At 38.3% G+C, this 21,828-nt stretch overlaps 1 protein-coding gene across 2 annotated transcripts in view; it reads left to right on the top strand.

The window, feature by feature from the left end:
* Positions 1–21,828, top strand: part of dlg3 (discs, large homolog 3 (Drosophila)) — a 79,258-nt gene that overhangs the window by 25,740 nt on the left and 31,690 nt on the right. The window lies entirely within an intron of this gene.

Raw genomic sequence — 21,828 nt, 5'->3', positions numbered from 1 at the left:
GTCCCAGGTGTGGGATAGTTGGTTGGCTCCCTTAATCTCAGATTAATGTCCACTGGGTGCATTTTTGGATTCTTGGTACTTCTTTAACCCAGTACTGGTACTCGTTGCTGTAGATTTGAGTGAGTCTGTGTTGTGCTTCTCTTTTGCACAGGGATCCGAGTTGAGGTTTTACTGACTGATTTGTTGTTTGTTGTGTATGTATATGCTCCAAATGTCTCTTTTACACTTTTCGGATTTGATTATTGATTTCTTCATGTTTTTATTGGTTGTATTAGATATTGAGGTGTAATACTTAAATGGGAGTTTTCAATTGCAATCTTAGTGCCAAGTGGAAATGTACATGTACAAGAGGTTCTTTTTTAGTCTTCTATGTAATTAAACGTAATATTATAAAGCCAGTACTTTCAACAATTCTAAAAGAATATCAAACAGCACAAAAATAATAAAAAGCGTCTCACTCATAAGCTTCAGCATTACACTGACATCAGATTGACATTTCATCCGAGGACAAAGCTTGTCCATGCTATCCCTCCCCCTGTCCCACTCTGACCCCAGCATTACTCTTTGAAATGTGCCTATAGGCTACTGTGACTCCAACCTTGTATTCAACTGAACAATATGAAATGTTTTGAAAACTGTTTGCAGTGTCCTTATGATCCTTTCTGTGCTACTTTATAGGAACTAGTCTACCCATTTGGAGCCACAAACTGACACAATATCTGCTTTAATCTGCAGCAGCAAGAATTTTTAAAACTCAGCACCTGGAAACCATGAAAAATGAATTCAGTATATTAATGTATAGCTTTGATAGTTTCAAACTAAAACATAGAAAAATGGACAGGACATGGAAGTGCTAAAAAAGCTAGCAGTGACATTTTTAAACACTGTTTTGACACATCCTGGTGGCAACAAATGCTAATTACCAACACTGGCATTTCATTGGCATGCATATACATATAACTCTGTGCTTAACCTGAAGACATTATTATCAACTATTATTATTGCCATTAGCTCTACTAAAAAAAAGCTATTTTAAATTATCATTTAAAATAATGTAACAATGTGAACAGCTCTCCAATTGTTTCATATTCTTGTAAGATTGTAGAACAGCAATGGTGGATTTTGTGAAGACTTAGGTCCACAGCCTTTGTTCTTGTGTGACCTGTATTTGCCTCGTCTCTGCAAAGAAAAGATTCAGGCAATAAGATCCAGTTCGATGTAGTTTCTCCATAATCTTAATTAACTCTGACAATGTATCAAGTGTGGTGAAGCCAATACTGTCTAACTGTCTAACTAATAGTTTCAAAATGGCTGCTACGTGTAATACAAACCTGCAAAGTCAGCATTGCAATTTCTTGCCAAAAAGTGGTTGAGATAGCAACAGGAGAAAAAAATATTATGTTTAGGTTTATTTGATATGTTTTGTTAAACACGTGAAAGAAAAATGTATTCCTTTTTTTAATGTTCAGCTTAGCCAAGGAAATCATTGTATCTCTGTGCACTCAAAGCTTTGGTATTTGTAAATGTACTCTGCATAAAACACTAAATTTGAAACATTTCTCAATTACAATAAAAGTGATGTCAGAAAAACTGTATTTCAGCAATTTCAGCTTTTCAGACAGGCACAAAAATTAAGATTCAGATGCCAACATTTCATTTTACTGATCTCATACAAATTCAGAGCACATAATTCAATTTCAGTTGTCTGCTACCGAACCTCCTACATCTTATCTACCCTTCTCTGCCTGCCTGTCTCTCTCCCACACACACAAACATACAGTATACACACACACACACACATGCCCGACACAAACCTTTACCTAAAGACAAAGTGTTCCAGACTCATAAGAATTTGGGGGTAAAGAGAGGATGGTGAATCAGGGGAAATGCACTACGAAACAAGGGAGACAAGGTGCACTGCAATATTTATGTGCACTCTGACCAAAGTTAGCTTTTTATGCGCGGTAATAGGGGTCTGAGACCAAGCTTCTGAGAAAAAGCCAGTCAGGCATTGACGTCAGAGTGCTCGGCAGACTTTGACAACCGAGCGACCATTATGGAAGCTGAAGAGCTTGATCTGTGATGGGGAGCTGCTTTAGCGGTGACCCAGGACCTGAGTGGTGTTGAATCCCACCTCCTACACTTCCCTCCGCTCTGTTCTTTACCTCTGCATTCACACACCGGGGCTGCTTTTGTTGTTTTAACATGGTGGTCCTTTGTGAAATGCAGGCTTCAGAGGGAATGTGTTGTGTGCCAACGCAGTTTTCTCCTCATCAAGTGGTTTACTCATGATTGCGGCCATGTGATGTGTGTGCATATAGGCTTTAGTACAGTGTTACAGGTGCAGTCGGCTGAAGTTGCGGATCTTGTGTGTGGAGGTGTGTGTCCTGCTGGAAGCTGAAGCTGCCATGCCCCTGTGATCCATATGGTCATTGTCAGAGGCCCTGCCAGGGCTCAGCCCTGTATCAGCTCGCCTGTTCCCCTCTCTGCCTCTCGCTGCCAGCCAGGGGAGGAGAGGAGAGAAGAAAGGAGAAGGGAGGAGAACGCTGTTTGTTTGTTTGCTTGCCTGCTTTGTTTTATTTAGGGGTTTTTGCTGATCACAGTAGCGACTGGCCTAGAAATGTGACTGTGCTGTGCAGGGCAGAGCAGACTCCTGATTCAGCGATAGAAGCATCAGATTTTCTGTTGGAGAGAAAAGCGAGGGACACGGGGGCCTTTGATGGAATGAGACAGCAGAGTTAAATGATACACCACTGTTGCTGTTAATTAAAAGAATCACATGCTACTGAGGGACAGGCTGTATGTACAGATATGATGGGAGATTAGTAGGTTTTTTTCCCTCTACCAGTCTAGCTAGTCTCGTTTTAGCGTTCTCTGTAGGGTACACTAGCACCATCACCCACATGCTGCCGTGGAATATGTGTATATCACAATCAATATCAGTGAAGAGCTAGTCCCTAAGCCTTCTGACTCCTCTTCATTTTTGTGGGGGTGTGTGGGTTCTTTCAACGGTGCTTGTGCTTTTATTGCCTTTATTCAACCATTATATCAGCTGTTATTTTGGTAACACTTTCAGTGGAGATACACAAAATTCTGAGTAGTTACAGGATCAAGGAACAACTAAAGAAAAGGTCAGGAACTACATGCATCTGTGTACTGTGTGTACATGATTACTACCTGTATTTGCTTCTGTATACTCATCACTTTCTTAATTTCTTACTGTAAATTTTTTTTAGCTTCCTTTTTTCTGTTCTACTCCTTTTATAATTAGCTGCTAATGAAAACTCAAAACATCCTCCATGTACCTCTTGTTGTTTTTCATTTTAATTTCATTTCATTTCACATTTCCGCAACACCAATGAAATCAGTACAACAACAAAGTCCTGTGTGCTCTCAGTCTCTGTGGTTATATTATTAAGGAAATACAGTCACAAACGTTGATTTAGTCATTTTTTGCTGCTTAGCCACTGTCCATGAAAGTCAGCACTTCCTGTGTAGTTGTTTCACAGTGAAATGTTACAAAGCCTTTACAGAGTATTTATCTTCTCCATTCCTGGTTCACGTTTAATTTGATCACATCTACAAGAAATGTTGAAATGCTGGAATTAATTAGTGAATGTAAGTAGTGTACCTCAAGGCAGCACATAGATGAGTACACATGACTCTGTTGTTTCACATTATGCACATGTACATTATTGTGAATCAGAGTCAAGGTAATTTCACACCTTTTCAGTGTTTTTCACCCAGCCCTTTTTTGTTCATCCTGGAAATTATTGGAGATTCAGCTATTTATTTTCATTGATTTATTTATTCTTTTAATCTTTTTAAACTCGTCTGGTGTAATCAGAGCTCGCTTAATACTATATATATTTCTGTCATACAGTATTATTAGCTACCACAGCCACGTTAGATGCTAGTCAGCTAATTAGCAAACTGATATGTACGCTTTACATTTTGGATTTCTGTAGTCCTAGTTGTGAGCTACATACATGTCAAAGCAGGAAAAGCATGGATGCAATTATTAATGATAACTGAATCCCGCTTATTTTTTCCAAATTCATGATAGTAACTGATGGCTCACCAGTATGCCTTCCAAGGAAACTTGAACTATCGTTAATGCTACTACATCCACCTGTGCTTTTCCTGATATGACAAATCAAAATGTGTGCTGTGATAAAGGCCTGTAAGCTCCATCACTCACAAATCTTGATGTTGACCACCTCCTTGCTCTCATGAACTGTTTTTATCAAAGAATTGTTCGAGTTTATGAATAAAGAGTCATGGCCACTGCACACTATTAGAAGTTAGTCCTATTCAACATTACAGGTTAATATAGTTCATATTATTATTTCTTTAATAGAAACTATATAACTCTTAATTCATTTATTCGCTGCTTGGCTATTGTAATGACAAATATATTGATTAGCAGTTAGTTGATGATTTGTCTTTTACTTGTTCATTGGTAACTACTCAAGAATTGTAAAGCTTTCTGACACTTCTTACTATATTTGCAATTTCACACTGCAGTTTTTTTCTTACTGCAAGTATACGTGATATTGATGAAGCCCTAAAAATTTCCAGTGTTCATAGTAAACGCTCATTATAGTGTGACAGTTAGTACATAGGTAGTTTAAATTCGGCCATAATTAGTGAACCAATGTTTATATTTTACGGCAAATCTCCATACAAAAATACTGAATATTTGTTGGTTGACCTTCCCTGTGTGTGTGTGTGTGTGTGTGTGTGTGTGTGTGTGTGTGTGTGTGTGTATGTGTGTGTGTGTGTGTGTTGTGTTGTGTTGTGTTGTGTTGTGTTGTGTGTGTGTGTGTGTGTGTGTGTGTGTGTGTGTGTGTGTGTGTGTGTGTGTGTGTTACGAGGACATTTGGCGAAGCAGTGCATTTCTTACCATGTGTAGCTGGTTTGAGTGCCATCTCTGTCTAATGCATTATCCAAGCAGCCCTTCAGCCATTTGGTCTGGCCTGTCATTTCTGTGTGTGTGTGTGTGTGTGTGTGTGTGTGTTTGTGTGTGTGTGTGTGCATGTGTATGTGTTGTGTTCTTCATTTCTATCATCCCCCTCCTGTCTTCCACTGCCCTTCTCCTCCTCCGCTCTTTCTTTTTTCATACATAGTACGAATCAAAGCCTTCATTTTTGGGTGTAGAGCAGTATTCAGAGAGGATGCTGCAGCAGCAAACAACTCCAGATCTGCGCCTGTGTATGATTAACACAGTTTAATACCATATGCAATGCCTTACAGGAATACCATATGTGTGTCTTATTACTTGTTTAATGCTGACTGAGTTTGGTAACAATTGTATCACATAACACATGAAGCAAAAGGATCCCTGGGAACTAATCACATACTTGAATATAGCACCATTTTGATTCATAGTGAAGATCATGACCATAGTGCCAAAATGAGATTGAATCATATGACATGGATGTATCTAGCTCGGTGTCCTTACAGGAATATGGGCTAAACGTACAGTATCTTTTTTGTGACTTTTTAGTTGCGATCAATAAAATATGTTTACAAAAGAAAGAGAAAAACATTGGATCCAACTGGGATATACATTTCTTGGTTTATTGTCTCTTTGTCCCTATTGATTTATCCATTTCCCCATAACGTCCTCATTGCAGTGAAGGTGAGCCATTTCTCCCATTTTCTGGGAAAGGTCTCCCCCTTATTCCTCAGAGAAAACATACAGTTGATTTACAGTGTAGTCCACTATGGAGAACAAGCAGGAGCAGTCATGTGGCTTTTAATCCAACTTCTTTGTACCCCAATTATCAAAGCCTCTTCTTTAAATAAGAAGAAGACAGAGATAAACACACATCCAAAACTGCAAAAATGAGAACTAGTCATTATTAAAAAAACGAAAAAACCTTTAAGATCTGTTATGATTGATGGCCCAATTTAGTTAGCATTAATTAGTTTACTATACAATAATCAAGATGAATTTGACTGAGTCTGCAGTGATACACTTTTGTACACATTTGTGCATACACATTGGCAAATTGCTAATCTAGCTGCTATCTAGAAGGACATGATTATACTCAATATCTTTCAGGCAAATGTTTTAGTTACGTTTCAAATCTGGACAAAATTTGTGGAGCCGTTTTGCCTCTTTCACTGTGATTGCAGCCCTTGATTAATTTATAAGACAAAACTTTTTAAAGAAAAAAAAACAAGTTTGAGCTGACACTGGTTTCTATGATCTTTTAAAAGCTATACAGTCCTCTATAATACTGTAATTTAACACAAATTACATTTTCTCACTCCAGTAGGACATACTTGCAGCATTTTGTATTTGCAGCTAGTGTGTGAACAGCAGGAGGTATGTATATATTCAGGCAGCCTGTTTTCCCTTTACTGAGCTGACAAGAAGAAAGGACAGCTAACTCTATGCAGACATATGTCTATTTTTATGTACACAGAACTATAGATGATCTTTAAACATGTCCCTCAGTTTATTGTCAGTCATTATTTTCTATTAGTGAAAATCTACTCCATCTACCCGCTGAGTTTGGAAAAACAGAAACACACATCTCAGTCTCAGAGACGAAGACACAGAGAGAGATAAAGAGAGAGCATGCCCTCACCCTGTCACAGATATAAACTATACAAGCAATCCCAGCTTAATATCATACATCTTATTACAATGTTGATAGTATATCTCTGCCTTGAAATTGCTTTTATGGATTTATTACTTTTTGTTTCCCTCCGTGCGTTTTTTGTTATGTCTTCAAAATGTAACACATTTCCCAATACAAACCGAACTTGAACTTTTCCTCATGTCATTGCATTTTATTTGTATAGATAACTATTTTAATTTCTCTCATATACAGTAAGCTGTACAGCAACATGATCAACATGTGTGTTAAAGGCGGGAGTTTGTATTTATTGTTAGCCTCTTAAGTGAACAGTAAGAAAACATATAAATAAAGAAATCACTTGCAGGACATGTTAGTTGAAGTGGCATGCCATTAGCTTTTTAGACCTTAATTGCTTGTGGGACAACATTTTTCTATATTTTGTGCCATGAACTCCATATAAATTGTTTCCTTGGAGCATCAAACAGCCATAAGTGGAGCTTTTATAATCAACATTCAACAGTCATTGTTTTGAATTTTGCTTGTTATGAATATATGTGAAGTATTTTTCCATTTGCTTATCCATAGTGCAGCTGTGCTGTTTCCTACTCACCTGTATGTGTTCAGCATGGGACAAAAAGACAATCTTTGTTTGCCGCAAACCTAACAGAATTCAAACCTCATATTCATGATAGTCAACTTTAACAGTTCAACAGCTCAGGTTCAAGCCCAGTTCTCAGTTACAGTGATGCTGATGTAAATGATAAATACCTGTATCTGAGGTATTGAGATTTGAAATGGAGGCTGGCTAGTTCACATGCTGGATTACCATATTTTGTAATATGGTATATAATATAGTATTTTATGAAGGCACATGGTTAGCAGGCTGTGGTCCAACTTTTCAGTTGGCAGCCACAGCCATACTTCTATACAGTAATAATAATTTGTTTCATGGCTGATGCTATAATCTTTATGTTTTAGTGCATTAGCTTTTTGTGTTGGTGGTCATGATGGTTTTGCATAATTAAGTTAATGTGTGACTGACCAACAGTATTAGTGTGGAGCGCTATACTGTATGAATATGATACAGTTATGTAATCCTCAGTTACTTGTTGAAATCATCATTTGTATCCAGTATATCCAATATTTAAATAGCATCTTCATTCTGAGGTTGTTTTAATGTTCCTTGTTCTACCAAGATATTCTAATATCACAGCTCTGGACACTGGACCAGCCTACAGAAACATTAAGGTACTGTCATGTAAGGCTGGGCAAAATATTGAAATTATATCGATATTATGATATGAAACAAGATATCGTCTTAGATGTAAGATCGTAATATCGCGATATGTCATCAGAGTTGTCTTTTCTTGGTTTTAAATGCTGCATTACAGTAAAATATGTAATTTTCGGAACTTACCAGACTGTTCTAGCTGTTCTGTTATTTTCTTTTTATCCACTTTTTCATTATATCCACATTACTGATGATTATTTATCAAAGACTTCATAGTGTAAATATTTTGTGAAAGCATCGACAGTCATCTCTACAATATTGTTGTAATATCGATATCGAAGTATTTGGTCTAAAATATAGTGATATTTGATTGTGTTCATATTGCCCAGCCCTACTGTCATGGACAATAGGCAGAAGTGAGAACACGGCTGAATGCATGAGATAAAATTGGTATATGATATCTAAGACAATTTCAGCAGTAGCACCTACACCTAGATGAATTTTGGATTTTAATTCTTAAATATTTACATATAAAATCTGAAAAGAAAAACTTATATTGTGTCATATCATACAATACATAATGATTTCATACATAATCTACATGTATAATGTATGAAATTGACTGTTAAGCAAGCAATTTTTATGCATTTAAGCAAACATTTCAAAAGGTCATCTCTAAAATTGCACAGACAGTCTGTATAACAATCTGAAGTCCCACAAGTTCAGACATGTGAGAAAAGAACAAAGCAGACAGTTGTGGTTCAATGTGCTTTATGTGCCAGCTGGAAATAAATCATAATACTTCATCATGCAATGGCAGTGTAATGTTAGAGCTCTGCTTCATAAAGGGCTTTGAAATAAAAAGCTGCCCTACCTTCTACAATTTGCTTTTGTTGCATGGAGGAATGGGCTCTTAATTACACTGGTTGCCTCCCATTGACTGTATATAAATATGGACTTCATGAGAGCTCCTCAAAAGCCAAAACATTTCACTTGCCCCCTGGTGGCTTGCTGCAGTATAGGTCATAAATCCTGCCCTCTCCATGTTAGCATTTGGGACACGAGACAAACTAAAAAATCAGAGTACAAATACATTTTTCGCAGAAATGGTTTCTCTCATTTGTTATATGACATGTAATAAGTTAAAATACTACTAATGTTTTTCCAGACCAGGAACTGTGACGTTCCTATACTGTTGAGTAGTTTTAGAGATGCTGTCACACGAGGAAAGCTGGGCGCAGGCAAAGATTTCCATTTCAGTTGAACATCCTTCCCTAACCCTAAACAAGTGCTTTGAGTGGCCTAAACAACACCATTAAATATTAAAAGAATAGTCTGAAAATACACAAGTAGCTTTTTGGCTAAGACCAAGATGAGAAGCAAGATACGACTCACATGTTTGTATGGTAAATATGAGACTAGGAGATACTGCCTACTGTCACCTCTAAACCTCACTACTAACATGTTAAATCTCATTTTTCAATATGTGCTTGTAGGTAGAAATGTTTACTGTTGACAGATCCAGGATGCCTGTTTTATAGTCTTTAAGCTAAGCTAACCTAGCCTCATATTTATCGTTTATTCTTATCTCATACTTGGAAAGCAAATAAGCATATATCCCAAACAGTTTTATTAAAATATATTGAATTATTGGAGCATATTGAGCATATTTGTTTAGTTTGAATGTTTTGCTATGTTAGTGATCAGTATGCAGATACATGAAATAAAAATGCTTTGTCGTTACGTTGATAAAAAACCTCTCTGGCATTCTGTCTCCTACAAGCATGTTTTGCTAAATCAGATAGGTTGTGTGATTTATTTGACATTATTTTAGGAGACAGGGCTGCACTGTCCAAGCAATTGCCATATGTCACAAAAGTGAGCAATCCTGTGTTGAGAACGTCGAGGAGAGCGGCAATGCAGAGAACATGAATTTGAACCAGTGAGTGTCTTTTCAGTTTGAGCAATGATGATGCAAGAGGGTAGGGGATGCAAGGGAGAATGATTAGGAGAGGAGATGAAAGGATGGGAAGGGGGTTGAAAGTAAGAAAGTAAGAAAAGAGGAAATGAGCTGTGTGCAGTAAAGAAGGGCATGAGAGGGGTTAGTCGGCGAGGAAGAGGACTGGAAAGAAAAAAAGGGGGTGAGGAAAGGAAGGAAAAGGAACGGAAAGCAGTGAGGAGCCTGTGCTCAGACACAGCCCTGTGTGTTGCCATGGTGCAGGCTCAGTCAGAGCTGCACAGTAGCTTTGCTGCTCAGCTAGCTAATTACCCACAGACTGCAATGTTGATACGTAAGCGGCCAAAGGCTTCTAGATTTCCAAGAGGTTTTTGACACACGAGTACAAGTGAAGGAATACTCCATCTATTTATATATAGTAAAATGTAGTTGCAATGACGTAGAACAACTAAAAAATATGCAGTAGGTATATGCTGAACAGCACTATTGAACATTGTAGTGGTACTCTCCGAGGTACTACTCTGCTGTGTCAGCCATGCCACTTGTGTAATATAAAGAGCTCTCTAACCCATAGCTCCATTGTCGGTCGACTGCCGCTGCTTACCGAGAGCCTGCAGATCCTGATCAGCCTGCTTATGAAACCCAATATGGGCCATTGTGGATTAATATTCACCATTAAAATTTCCAATTATGTAATCAGCCAAATCCAAGCTCTGCATATGCTCACTAGAATATCTCGGCATGCAAGAATGATTGGAGAGGGAGTCTGAATGAGAGGAATGATGCGACATCAGACCGTGCACAGAAAATGTGTGTTCTTATTTAAGCAAATATCAAAATGTGTTGAAGAAATTAATTCACTAAGTCCAAATGTAAATCTAAACATAGTTGTTTGATGTGTCATTTAGTTGATGCAAATACATTGTAGAGCTCTTCAGGGAATTACATTTTCTGCCTTTTGCTCATTTGATTTGATTTATAAACAGACATTACTGTACATACTATCCGCTTGTCACTGGAGTTTGATTATGTGATGAAATATTAAGTCAAGTACATATGTTCTCTTTTTGATCCTGTGGAACACTTTGACTGAGTGATAAACAATTTTAATTTTTCTAGTAGGGACAAATCCGCCCTGAAACTTCATTCCCCATTTTAATCTCATGATGTTGTTTGTTACAAAAAAAAACAAATCCCAACTACTTTGTCACACAAGCATGTGGATCTCATTGTGACAGAGTTGCTTTATTAACAGTCAAAGTAGGCACATTTTATGGAAGTTTGACATTATATAACAAATGTATAAAAAAAAATATTTTGCAGTTTTTGTATGGTTATAGAAATCTTCAAGCTCAAATAATATTAATAACCAAGGAGTGCAACTAATGATAATTTTTGTTATTGTTATTATGCTATTAATTGGGTTATTGGGTCTTCAGAATGTAGGGATAATATGTAATATGTATCACAGCATCACAGCACCTCTACAGTCTACAGGTACATAGCACCCTGTAAAACATTTTATCTTTATATTTTATCTTTATACTACAGATTCAGCTTTATAGGTGCTGGTAATTGGATTGAGTTACCTTCCTAAGAATGAAGCTAGCTGTTTCACCCTGTTTCCAGTGTGTATGCTAAGCTAAGCTAAGCTAAGCTAACTAGCTTCTGGATGTAGCTTTATGTTCAACAGACAAACAGGAGAATGGTTTTAATCCTCTCATCTAACTTTCAGCAAGAAAGCAAAATGTTCATCTTAATGTATTCATATTTTATTTTGATGACCACAGTCCATATATTTTGTTGTGTTTTGATGGCTGGCTGGTGACCAGTGTTTGTGTTTCAAGCCTTAAAGGTTTGAATGTTTTCAGATCAGTGTGTGTGTGTGTGTGTGTATGTGTGTGTGTGTGTGTGTGTGTGTGTGTCTGTGTGTGTGTGTGTGTGTGTGTGTGTGTGTGTATGTGTGTCATCTTTCCAGTCGAATAAGATCACTGCTCTGATCTCAGCCAAGACACGTCCCTCCTGACGCCGTGTGTCGTGCCTGAACACAACCTGAGGTGGGCAGAGAAGGGCAAATCTGGACCCTCAACAGGAGGCAGATTGATTTGGCAATCACCAAAGTGCTACAAACGTTTAAAACAATGCCCTGTTTTTCCCTCTGCTGTTTGGCGCTATATACATCAGCATATGGATAAATGTGCTCATGTATTCATAACTATCACAGGGAAACTAGAGGCACGGTTCTTGTTTTTGTTGCCTCGCCTGTTGTCCTATTTACTGTAATTCTTCATCACTTTCAACACCTACACTTATTGTGAGCCAAAACTCAGGCAACGGTAGTGAATGGAGATATGTGAATGTGTGGGTGTTCCCAAGTGGAGCTTATAGAACAGCATGAAGCCTCAACCATGACAGGAGGATCTCTGCTGTAGAGAGAGGCTGAGCCCCCTGGGAGGTGGGGTCCAATGGTTTTCATTGGGCTTTGGGTCAGAGGTAGTCTTGTTATTGTCACTGTATTATTTTAACAGTGAAGCTCTAGGCACTTTGTATTTGCTCTCAGTTGTTTTATCACTGTCTCATGATTTTGATTTGTGAACCAAAACCAGCTGAATATTTATTTCTATTTTTTCACGTCCAGGAAACTTACGGTCACATTTAAAGAAACAGGAAACCAATTGGAATAGAGGCATCTGGTGGAAAAGGCAGGTTAAGAAAATCAGTGAAACATCTTCTTTTCTTGCACAAAAATGGATCAGATGAGTTAAAGTGGTGGAGCATTTGCAACGTACAGTTCAAGAAGCAGAATGACAGTCCAATGTTCCCCCAATAAAAGAAACAAAAAGTCAAGACAAAAACTGCACGGGTCTAATTGCAGCTCTGAATGCTTTGTTCTGGAGAGCTCAGAAAAAATAGAGGAAGATGAAGATGGCAATAGTGCATCAGAGCACAGTGAAACAGAGCAGAGTGCTCTCATTGAAGAAGTGCAGAGCATTGTGGACTGTCCGGTGTGATTGTTCATTTTTATGTGTATCCCTGTTAGCTATAGCAAGGTACTTTCTTTCCTATAGTCAAATGCATTACAAGTGGGGAAGGAGGCAGCTTAGCATCATTTTAATAGAAAGTGGCTTGTTAAGTTAGAAACGTGACATGTGAGACTTATAAGATTTCAAGAGTTTAGGATGTAAAATATCCTCTAGTGTCAGTAGGTGTACAGCAGTATCTGATATATTCAAGTCAAATTACTTCATACTTTGTTATATAATGTGCTTAATATTTATTATGTATTTTTAAATAAGAAATCATAAGTTTGTATGATTTGTACAGCATATGACACCCTCTACCCTCTAAAATGTCCCCCAAAACTGTAACTGGTAAAAAGGAATATATGGTGCAGCTTTAATTCCTAACTCACTCAACCACTCATCTTGCTGCCCCTTGTCTTTTTTGCCATCTCTAGAAATGATTGTAGTGTTTGAACAAAGATCTCAAAACATGGAAATGAATCACTAGATTTTTCTCCCCTGAATCTATTAGTGGCTGTTTGCGTGGTGAAACGTCTCACCTTGTCGTATCAAAATGAGTCTGTTACCTCAGCAACTCCATCAGCTTCCTTGCAGCGTCACACAGAGCACACATATGCAAACACAAACAAAAAAAATGAAGATTCATTCAAATAAATAAAACTAAAGAATCCACTGTCCCCACAAAGACACCACAGCAGATGAGTAATATACCCTTGTTGACTGAGGAGGCAGCGTGGCAGTCGCAAAAACATCAAAATGGCAGCGCTCAGTTGTGTGCGGTTGTGCACTGTCACCAGTACTCCACACAGGATCCAAAACACCAGAGAGGAACAAGCTTAGCAGCTCTCTCAGCTTAGCAACAAGGGGTAGCAACTAGTCAAGAGCTGTGAGGTAACATGCTGCAGTGACCTCTGATGTAGAGGAAGCAGTGGGGGCGGGATTATGTGAAGCATACTGATGACACTCACACATGACAAGCTTCCTTCATTACAGAGTCTCACACACACACATACACACATACACACATACACACACAGAGCACATGTTGTAACTTTCACCAGAGCTGTTACTTTGTGAGAGAGTGTTGGTTTGTCCTGGTGTTTGGCTGTTTGAGCGTGAGACCAGTGACTGATGTGAATTAGCAGTAAGGGTCAGACAGTAGCTAACATACCAATGTATCTGGATTGTAAAAGAATGATAACAAGGATATCACAATGAACATCTTTAGCAAAGCAATTTGCTGTAGTTATGAGGGGGAGTGATTGAATAGGAAATAATAGTCAATTTATCTATTAATTAATCGCAAGAAAATTACATGGCAACAACTTGAATAATCAAGTCAGTGGATTCAAGTTATTTATCAAACTAAAACACCAGACATTCACTGTTTCTATCTTCTGAAATCTGTAGATTTGCTGCTGTTCTCAATTTTACATCATTTCACATCTGTTCTGTATCATTGTATGTTTGAATATTTTGGGGGGGGGTGTGGCTGTTGATCAGACAAAACAACTTCCACTTTCTCTTATATTTTATCAGTTAAAGAAACAATCAAAAAGGAAATATAATGAATAACAGGCTTATTCAAAATAAAAAGAATCCCATTAGATGCTGCACTAGCAATGATGAAAGGGATGATACATGTGTTTCATAATACATGTTATTTTATGATGTGGATATATATCATGATTTGGAAAATGTATGCAAAATCAGATTCAATCACCAAATTGATTGTCCAAGCAATAAACTGTACTACACTGTCATGCAGTGCATGCGTCCAAACTCTTTGTATATATAAAACATTAACTTCATTAACTGATAACACAAACATATTCGTTTTTAAAGCTCTGATTTTTTAAGGATTATTTTGGGCTATTTTTAACTATTATTGTCAGGAGATAAGAGGAGAGAAAGACATAAAACAAAGATTATTGTATGATATGCATCCTAATCATATGGCCATGAATTTTTATGTTGGACAGCAGAAATTTCTTGATAAATGACAATATGTAATTATTGATCAACTCTAGCCCTGTAAGTACACACACACTCCACCTGCCCACATTTGATATATACATCAAGATTAAAGTACAGCAACACACACACACAGACATTCTCATGTTCAATCCTAATCGATTGTCAGCAGACTTGTAGAAGGCCTTCTCGAGCAACACTGTTATGAATATTCGTTGCACTAAGTACTTTTCCCTCTGTGGCTGCACTTGTGAAGGTCAAACTAGCCAGCTCTCATTTGGAGCTGCTCAGCATGACAGAGAGGTAAGCCAGAGCATGCTTTTGTAATATTACATAAAGATGAGGAGGGAGCGCTGCTGCTGACAGCTGTGACGGGCTATTAATTATGGTTTCATGAATGTGCCTCTGTGGTGTGTGTTGGGAGGGTTTTGGATGGGGGGCAGCATAGTCACAATGCTCAATCATAGCCATCAAATCAAAAAACTTTGAGCCTTTAATGGGGCCGTTTTATGTTTGAACTAATTAATTTCCTTGTGGCTGCCTCATTGAAATGAACGTCTGGATTCAGCTAGCGTTGTAGCAGGAGAGAAGGAGCAGTTGACCTTTACTGCTATGGGATTTTCTTTATTACATCTCATTATTCCGCATTTGTTCCTGACAAAGAATGCAACACTGAGTTTCGACAGCGTCTGCAAGTAAAACATCTCTCGCTGTCATGTGTTCATCCCTCTCTGCTCCATCCATCCTGTGGCTCCGTCTCTCACCTTGCTTCTCTCCTTCCCTCTTCCCTCCGGCACAGGGGCCACAGTGTGAATGAGATGTTGGGTGCATGGTAATTGAGTAGGTATTGATTGGACTGCAGCGTGGCATATGAGAGGCCAATGAGAGCCAGAGGATCAGAGCAGCACCACTGACTGCGTCTCTCATCCCACATTCTGCAGGAAAACAAACACAGTACCACTAGAGGCATCAGAAAACCAAAGAAACATTACATTTTTTGTAGGTAACATAAGCACGCCATAGCACAGCTTGTATCCCTATCTGATATTAGCTCTGACTCTAGGCCCAGGAAGAGCTTCCTTCAGCATTGGCTGTATCATTTGACTGACTGGGTGCATCATCTGAGCAGGGCTGACTGTCATATTTCACTGCGATGTCACCACTGGAGACTGAGCTGCCATGTTGGTGTGCCTGGCGAGAGAGGAACTGATGTGGAAATGTTTGCTAAGGAGGAAGGGGTTATTGCCTTGTCAGCACACCATTGCTATACACATGCTGAACCCTCTTGTTCTTCCCTTCCAGTCTACCTGAGAAGAAGCTGAGGGTTTGAAAACACCTAAAGTTATGCTGACAGGTGGAGAAGAGCAACCAGGGTTTAACTTTCCTTCGGTGTAACATTATTGTAGTCAGCAGGGACACAGGGACATCCACAGGTCTACAGATTATGTAGGATATAGCAAAAATAATAAGGATAATATGATCTACATACTTTTAGAATATGATTGTGTCAGTGTTGGCTTTCTGCAGTTTCTAGCTTTCTAGACAATTATCTACCACATACATTACTGTATTCATCAAAGAGAGGCAGAATCCAACTACACTACACTGCACAGCACTGTGAAAAAATAAGCCTTTTTTTATTTCAAATATGTATGATTTATATATGATTTCTTTTGTCTCGCAGACAATCTGCTATGAAACACAGTATGGCCATGTCAAAATGTCTGTCAGCTGATGTGTGTGTGCTTCTAATGATCAGGATTCACATCTTTCAACATTATAAAAATGTGTGATATTTAGTCAAATCAGCCCTCCTCACTTGCAGCCATAATGTTATTTTTGAACACCGCTTCTCTCAGTTTAACTTGTGACGTATGGATTGAAGGAGTGTGTGTGACGTGGAGCACTGAAGGCAGTCAGGCACATCCAGCCCATGGCCAGGCATGTGCAAGAACAGAGCCGCATAAACTGCAGTGAAAGCCCTGAGAGGTGAAGCATGGGGAGGTGGCTAAGTGGGCCTGCCGGCCAATACCGTGCGAGCACCGGTTACCATGGGAACACATTGATTATTTAACAATTTGGATGAAGCCTGTGCCCTGCACTTGCCAAGGTTCAGTGGGAGTCTTTGTAGCTTTACTGTCCCGAGGGTCTGCAGCCAAGTAACTGTTGTGTGGTCCAACATTGTCAAGACATACTACACATCCCCTATGATGCTGAGAGACAAGAGACAGACACATATCATAAACTGACAAAAGAGCAAGATGATAAATTGATGCATTTTTGATGCAAGTTGAACTGTTACAAACAGATGAACAAGAGGAGGGAGTCAAAGGAAGAGAGCTCTGTAGCGAGTGAATTTTAATCACTCCTGGTGGTCAGTGGGGACTTGTTGTAATGCTCTCATGCTGGGGAAGCAGTCTGGACTCATTGTTATTGTGTGTGCATGATGTCTTTGTGTCCAGCATGCTCACTTTCCTCCATGTCACAGCCTGTCTGTATGAATGTTCATAGTTTCAAAGCTGCTGTAACTATGAACTCTGCAGTGCAGGTGGCAGAGATCAAGAGCAATAGCCATCAAAAACTATTAAACATTAATATTTTAAATTTAAAGGGGAATTTTATGATAATCGTATCCCGACTGGGTCAATTTCTGCATATATGTCACACTTGTACTATACAGAGGTGTTTTCATATATCCTCTCAAGTCTCAGATGTTCACAAGCAGATCTTTCAGGCTTCTGAATGATAATTATATAATTGATACAATCATTTCTAAGCCCTAAATTCTGTTTTTTACTTAGATGAGACTTAGATGAGTCCTTTCAATGAATCTGTATTTCATGCTTAAACTTGTTAGTGAACTATTGCCCTTTTTACACATCCAGCATATATGGATCGGCATTCCTATTGAGTTGTGCTTTTGGCCCCAGATAAATACAAGTCTGTTTGGTGCTCGGCAGGTAGACTTTTAGAAATTTTTTCGCGGAAATGGCCACCTACTGCCTACTAGAAATGAGGTGATAAAAGCAGTAAGAGTGAATCAAAATAGTGAAGTTGTGGGCTTGAAAACCAAAACAATGAGCTGATACGCACTCAAATGTTCTGTGGACCTGAGAGCAATAAATTCTCTGTGTCCATCACTACAAGCAAAACCTTCTACATAACATAGTCAACATCCATAATAGAACTGATTATAGCTGCTTTCGTTCTGACACTTAAGTCCAAGTTCACAGCTCTGGCACTGTACCACATCTGCTAACTTTAACTGCTTCACCTATTGAACCACTTGGAGTTCCCTGATCACATTCATCTGTAACACACAGACAGAAATCTCTATCCCTTCCTGTTTTGACCTCTGTGATCCTTAGCCTGTCTCCTATCAAAGTATCCCATACAGATACTGTAAATTTGTATTGGTCCCCTGCTTGTTTCCTGATGGCCTGTCATAGCACAGACTGTGAGATAGATGCCATAAACTTCAGTGGCAGTCAGATCTTATGGTCTTAAATTCTTCCTTGGGACAGCAGTTTAGCATTGAGGTAAGAACAGGTGACCAACAGTCCAAGAAGGGAGGGGTAATCCAATCTAATCCAAGTTACTTGAACAAATTGCTAAATGTTAAACAAACCCATGTTGAGATTATCGTCCATTATTCCTTTTTGTTTGCTTGTTTTGTGAGATTCAGATAGAGGGATTACACAGCAATCCCAGAGCAGGATAATACTGCTGTTTTATAAGATTGATAGGAAAGACTGATTTATTTTCAACTGGACTTGTAGATCCAGTGATCCCATCGGGGCAGCAATGGTCCACTACTTATGATAAGCACCGCAAGCATTATACTGTAACAGGTGTGTTTTGTCACATGCGGATTCAGTAGCTTAGTCTGTCAATCACAAAGGGACAATGTTATTCCCCTGTGTTGCCCTCAGGCTATGTTTCATCCCTGCCTTGTGCACTGCTTGCTGTATGGACATTGGTTTTCTGAGCTTACAGTTTCCATTCACTAAAGCGACTGCTGTTGACTTCTAAACCCATGATACATTTACTATTAATTTATCTGGATTTTGGACGTGTGTTAAGAGGTTGTTTTAAGATGAGAAATGTGCAAACACAAGCACAGACGGGAGCATCTGTTAGTCCATATGCAGATTACAACGACGGCCTGATTGTGCTGACCGGGAGGGGGGAGGAGTGGAGGGTTACAGCCACAGCTGTCCAGAGTCATATCACATCACCACCAAGTGGAGCAGGTCAAATCTAGAGCTCCTGTTTATCTGAAGGGTGGCCTTCATTATCAGCATACACAAAGTTTGAGATGATGAAGGATATTTATTAAGGATCAGATCTGTGTGGTTCAAGCTTCAAGCCTCATGCAGCGTGATGGTTGTGGAAATGTTTTTTTTTATAGTATACTTATCCAAAGGGTTGAAAGAAAATTGTGTAGCAGTTTTAGATACAATGACATTATATGTTATGTTATATCATGATAGTTAGGGCTAGCGATATATTTGCCAACCGCCAGGGATTTTGCCATATTTATGGCAAAGTAGCTATGCATTTAATTTCACTGTGTGCATTACACCATTGTGGGCAATTTTATACTTCAGTGAGCAGAAGTGCTTCATGACAGTTTTGGATTTTTCATATGATGCATGATTTGATGAAGTAACTTGACCGATCAGGTATTTGATTGTCTGTATTAAACACAAACAGATCTTCATTCCTTTCCTGAACTGAAACCACAATCACAGTTTATATTCCACAATTACATATACCATGATAAAAGATGTTTCCATTCTTTTCACTCCTAATGATAGTGATCTGTTATAGTAGATTTTCTGGCACTTCAATTTAGACCTTTACATTTCTAAAAAAAAGGTGATGTGATCAAATTTAAATAATGTAAGAATTTTAATATAGAACAACATAAAAAGGATCACTATTTGAGCTTAAGTAAACACTCACAAATAATATAAATACCTAGAAGATAATGAATATTAAGAGTATGATAGTTTAAGGTTCATTTGATTTTGCTACAAAAATGAAGGTGTTTATTATGTTACAGAACAACATTAAATCATTATATTAATGTTATTATTATTGGGGGGGGGGGGGTCTTCAGATTTTTTCTTTCCCTGGATCTTAAATATAATAATGTACTCACTGACTGTGAGGCTTTCATTGGCGTTTCCATAATATATAAGAAAATGATTTACTACTAAAATCTAATTTTAAGTAATAAATGATATGTATATATGTGCATACAATGGTGAGGATTCGGGAGGAAGATCAGATTCAGTTGGAGTCAGCTAATTGGACACCGGCAGTATCTGTATATATGAGTAAGACAGAGGTAAGAGGGTGAAATCAGGTGATGTGGGGGAGGGTAGGGGTAAGATAGACAGCTAGTGATTTTAGTGTTGGACCTCAGGAAGTGTAAGGTCCCCGAGCAGCGCCGTCAGCGTCCCCTCACCCACACAGCTGAATCAAATCAATAAAAAGCAGACAGCCCGGTGTGCTGAACTAGAGGACGGCCTTTAAGCTTGCTCCTAAACCGACCAGTGCCTCCTCCTTCACACCTCTGTTTCTTTGTTACCACCCTAGCAGCTTTCCCCGGAGGTCTCATAGCTTCTGTGGCCGCTCTGCAGGCCTAAAGAAGTGGAGAAAGAAACACCAGGTGGCACAATAGAGCTGAACTGTTCTTAAAGTTAATTGAAGGGAGAAAGTGTAGCGCTTGTACTTGACTCTTTTCAAGCCCCCAAAGGAATCAGGGTGATCAGCATTTTCCACAAAATGGTATTTAATATATGTCAGAGAGCAAATACTTATTAATCAGAATTGTCAATGTAATTAATTAATTACATTTTTAATAATTTGAGGTTGACCCAATTATCAAATGGCAGAGGAGATGTCAGCATTTGTTACCTACTGTAACAAATACACAATTCTTAGAAAACATGAAACAATATGTGCCAGCAGGGCTGCAACGACAGTCGGAAAACTGTGAAAAATGCCCATCAAAATTTTCTACAAGACATGTGACATCTGCATAGATATTTTTGCATTTTTCCCATGAAAACGAAAAATTGAGAAATATGCTTATTATAATTTCATTAATGCAAGCATGAATGGAAATGTGTCTTTCACTGGTGGATAGCTCACTTAGAGATACAATACAGCAACATGTACAAGGTGCACATAAAAAGACAAAATAGTACATGTGGTAAATTTTGAAGGAGCATTTCTGTGCAAAATTGTTTGTTTGTCCAAACAAAAAATCTAAACACTATTGGTTGTCAGTTTATAAGGATAGACATGTTTGAGAAAAACTGGAACTATCAAATGTTCTGTATTTTTTCTTAATGAATTACTTAAATGATTAGATGATGTCAGAATCAATTTTTTACATTGCACATTTTTTTCTGCATATAATACAATGTACCTGATCTCTAAACCAAGTTTAGATGTATGTTTGTGATTGTATGAGAATAATATGAGCAGGACTTATGTTCCCTTCATTTTATAATGTCTGAAATCTCAGTGATTTTTTAGCAGCTTAAAACTCAAAAATGCAATCAAAACTACATAAGAGCACTCACACATCCTTTATTCGACAAATCCTACAAGTATGATATGTAAAGATGTCATCTTACAGTCTTGTGGTAATGTTTCTGATTTACACAAGTCAAGACATCAACAACAGCAGGATATCTGATGGATAGTGCAAGCATGCCTTTACCTTACTCCTCTACATCCAGCAACTGTCGAAGTTGAGGATGAACATACTTTGGTTTTTGGTTGCCTGACCTTTGCTGCATTTTTAGTACGTCTCTTCTGGATTTAGTGTAGCTATTCCATCTGATCATCAGTAATGGGAGAGAAGAGTTTCAATACAATTCATACTCTATTACTGACTTATTTATTTCTCTTCTCTTCTACATATTTACGTTGCAAAACACAAATGTTGCCAACTCTGAATGTGTACCAAACATTTCCCACCTGTGTTCAGAGCATGTGTTAGAAACAGGCTGTGTGTGTATGTGG

Source organism: Scomber japonicus, chromosome 8 (genome assembly GCF_027409825.1).
Source record: "Scomber japonicus isolate fScoJap1 chromosome 8, fScoJap1.pri, whole genome shotgun sequence".
Taxonomy (NCBI): Eukaryota; Metazoa; Chordata; class Actinopteri; order Scombriformes; family Scombridae; genus Scomber; species Scomber japonicus.
The sequence above is the reverse complement of the archived record's forward strand: the minus strand, read 5'-3'. Positions and strand labels throughout refer to the sequence as shown.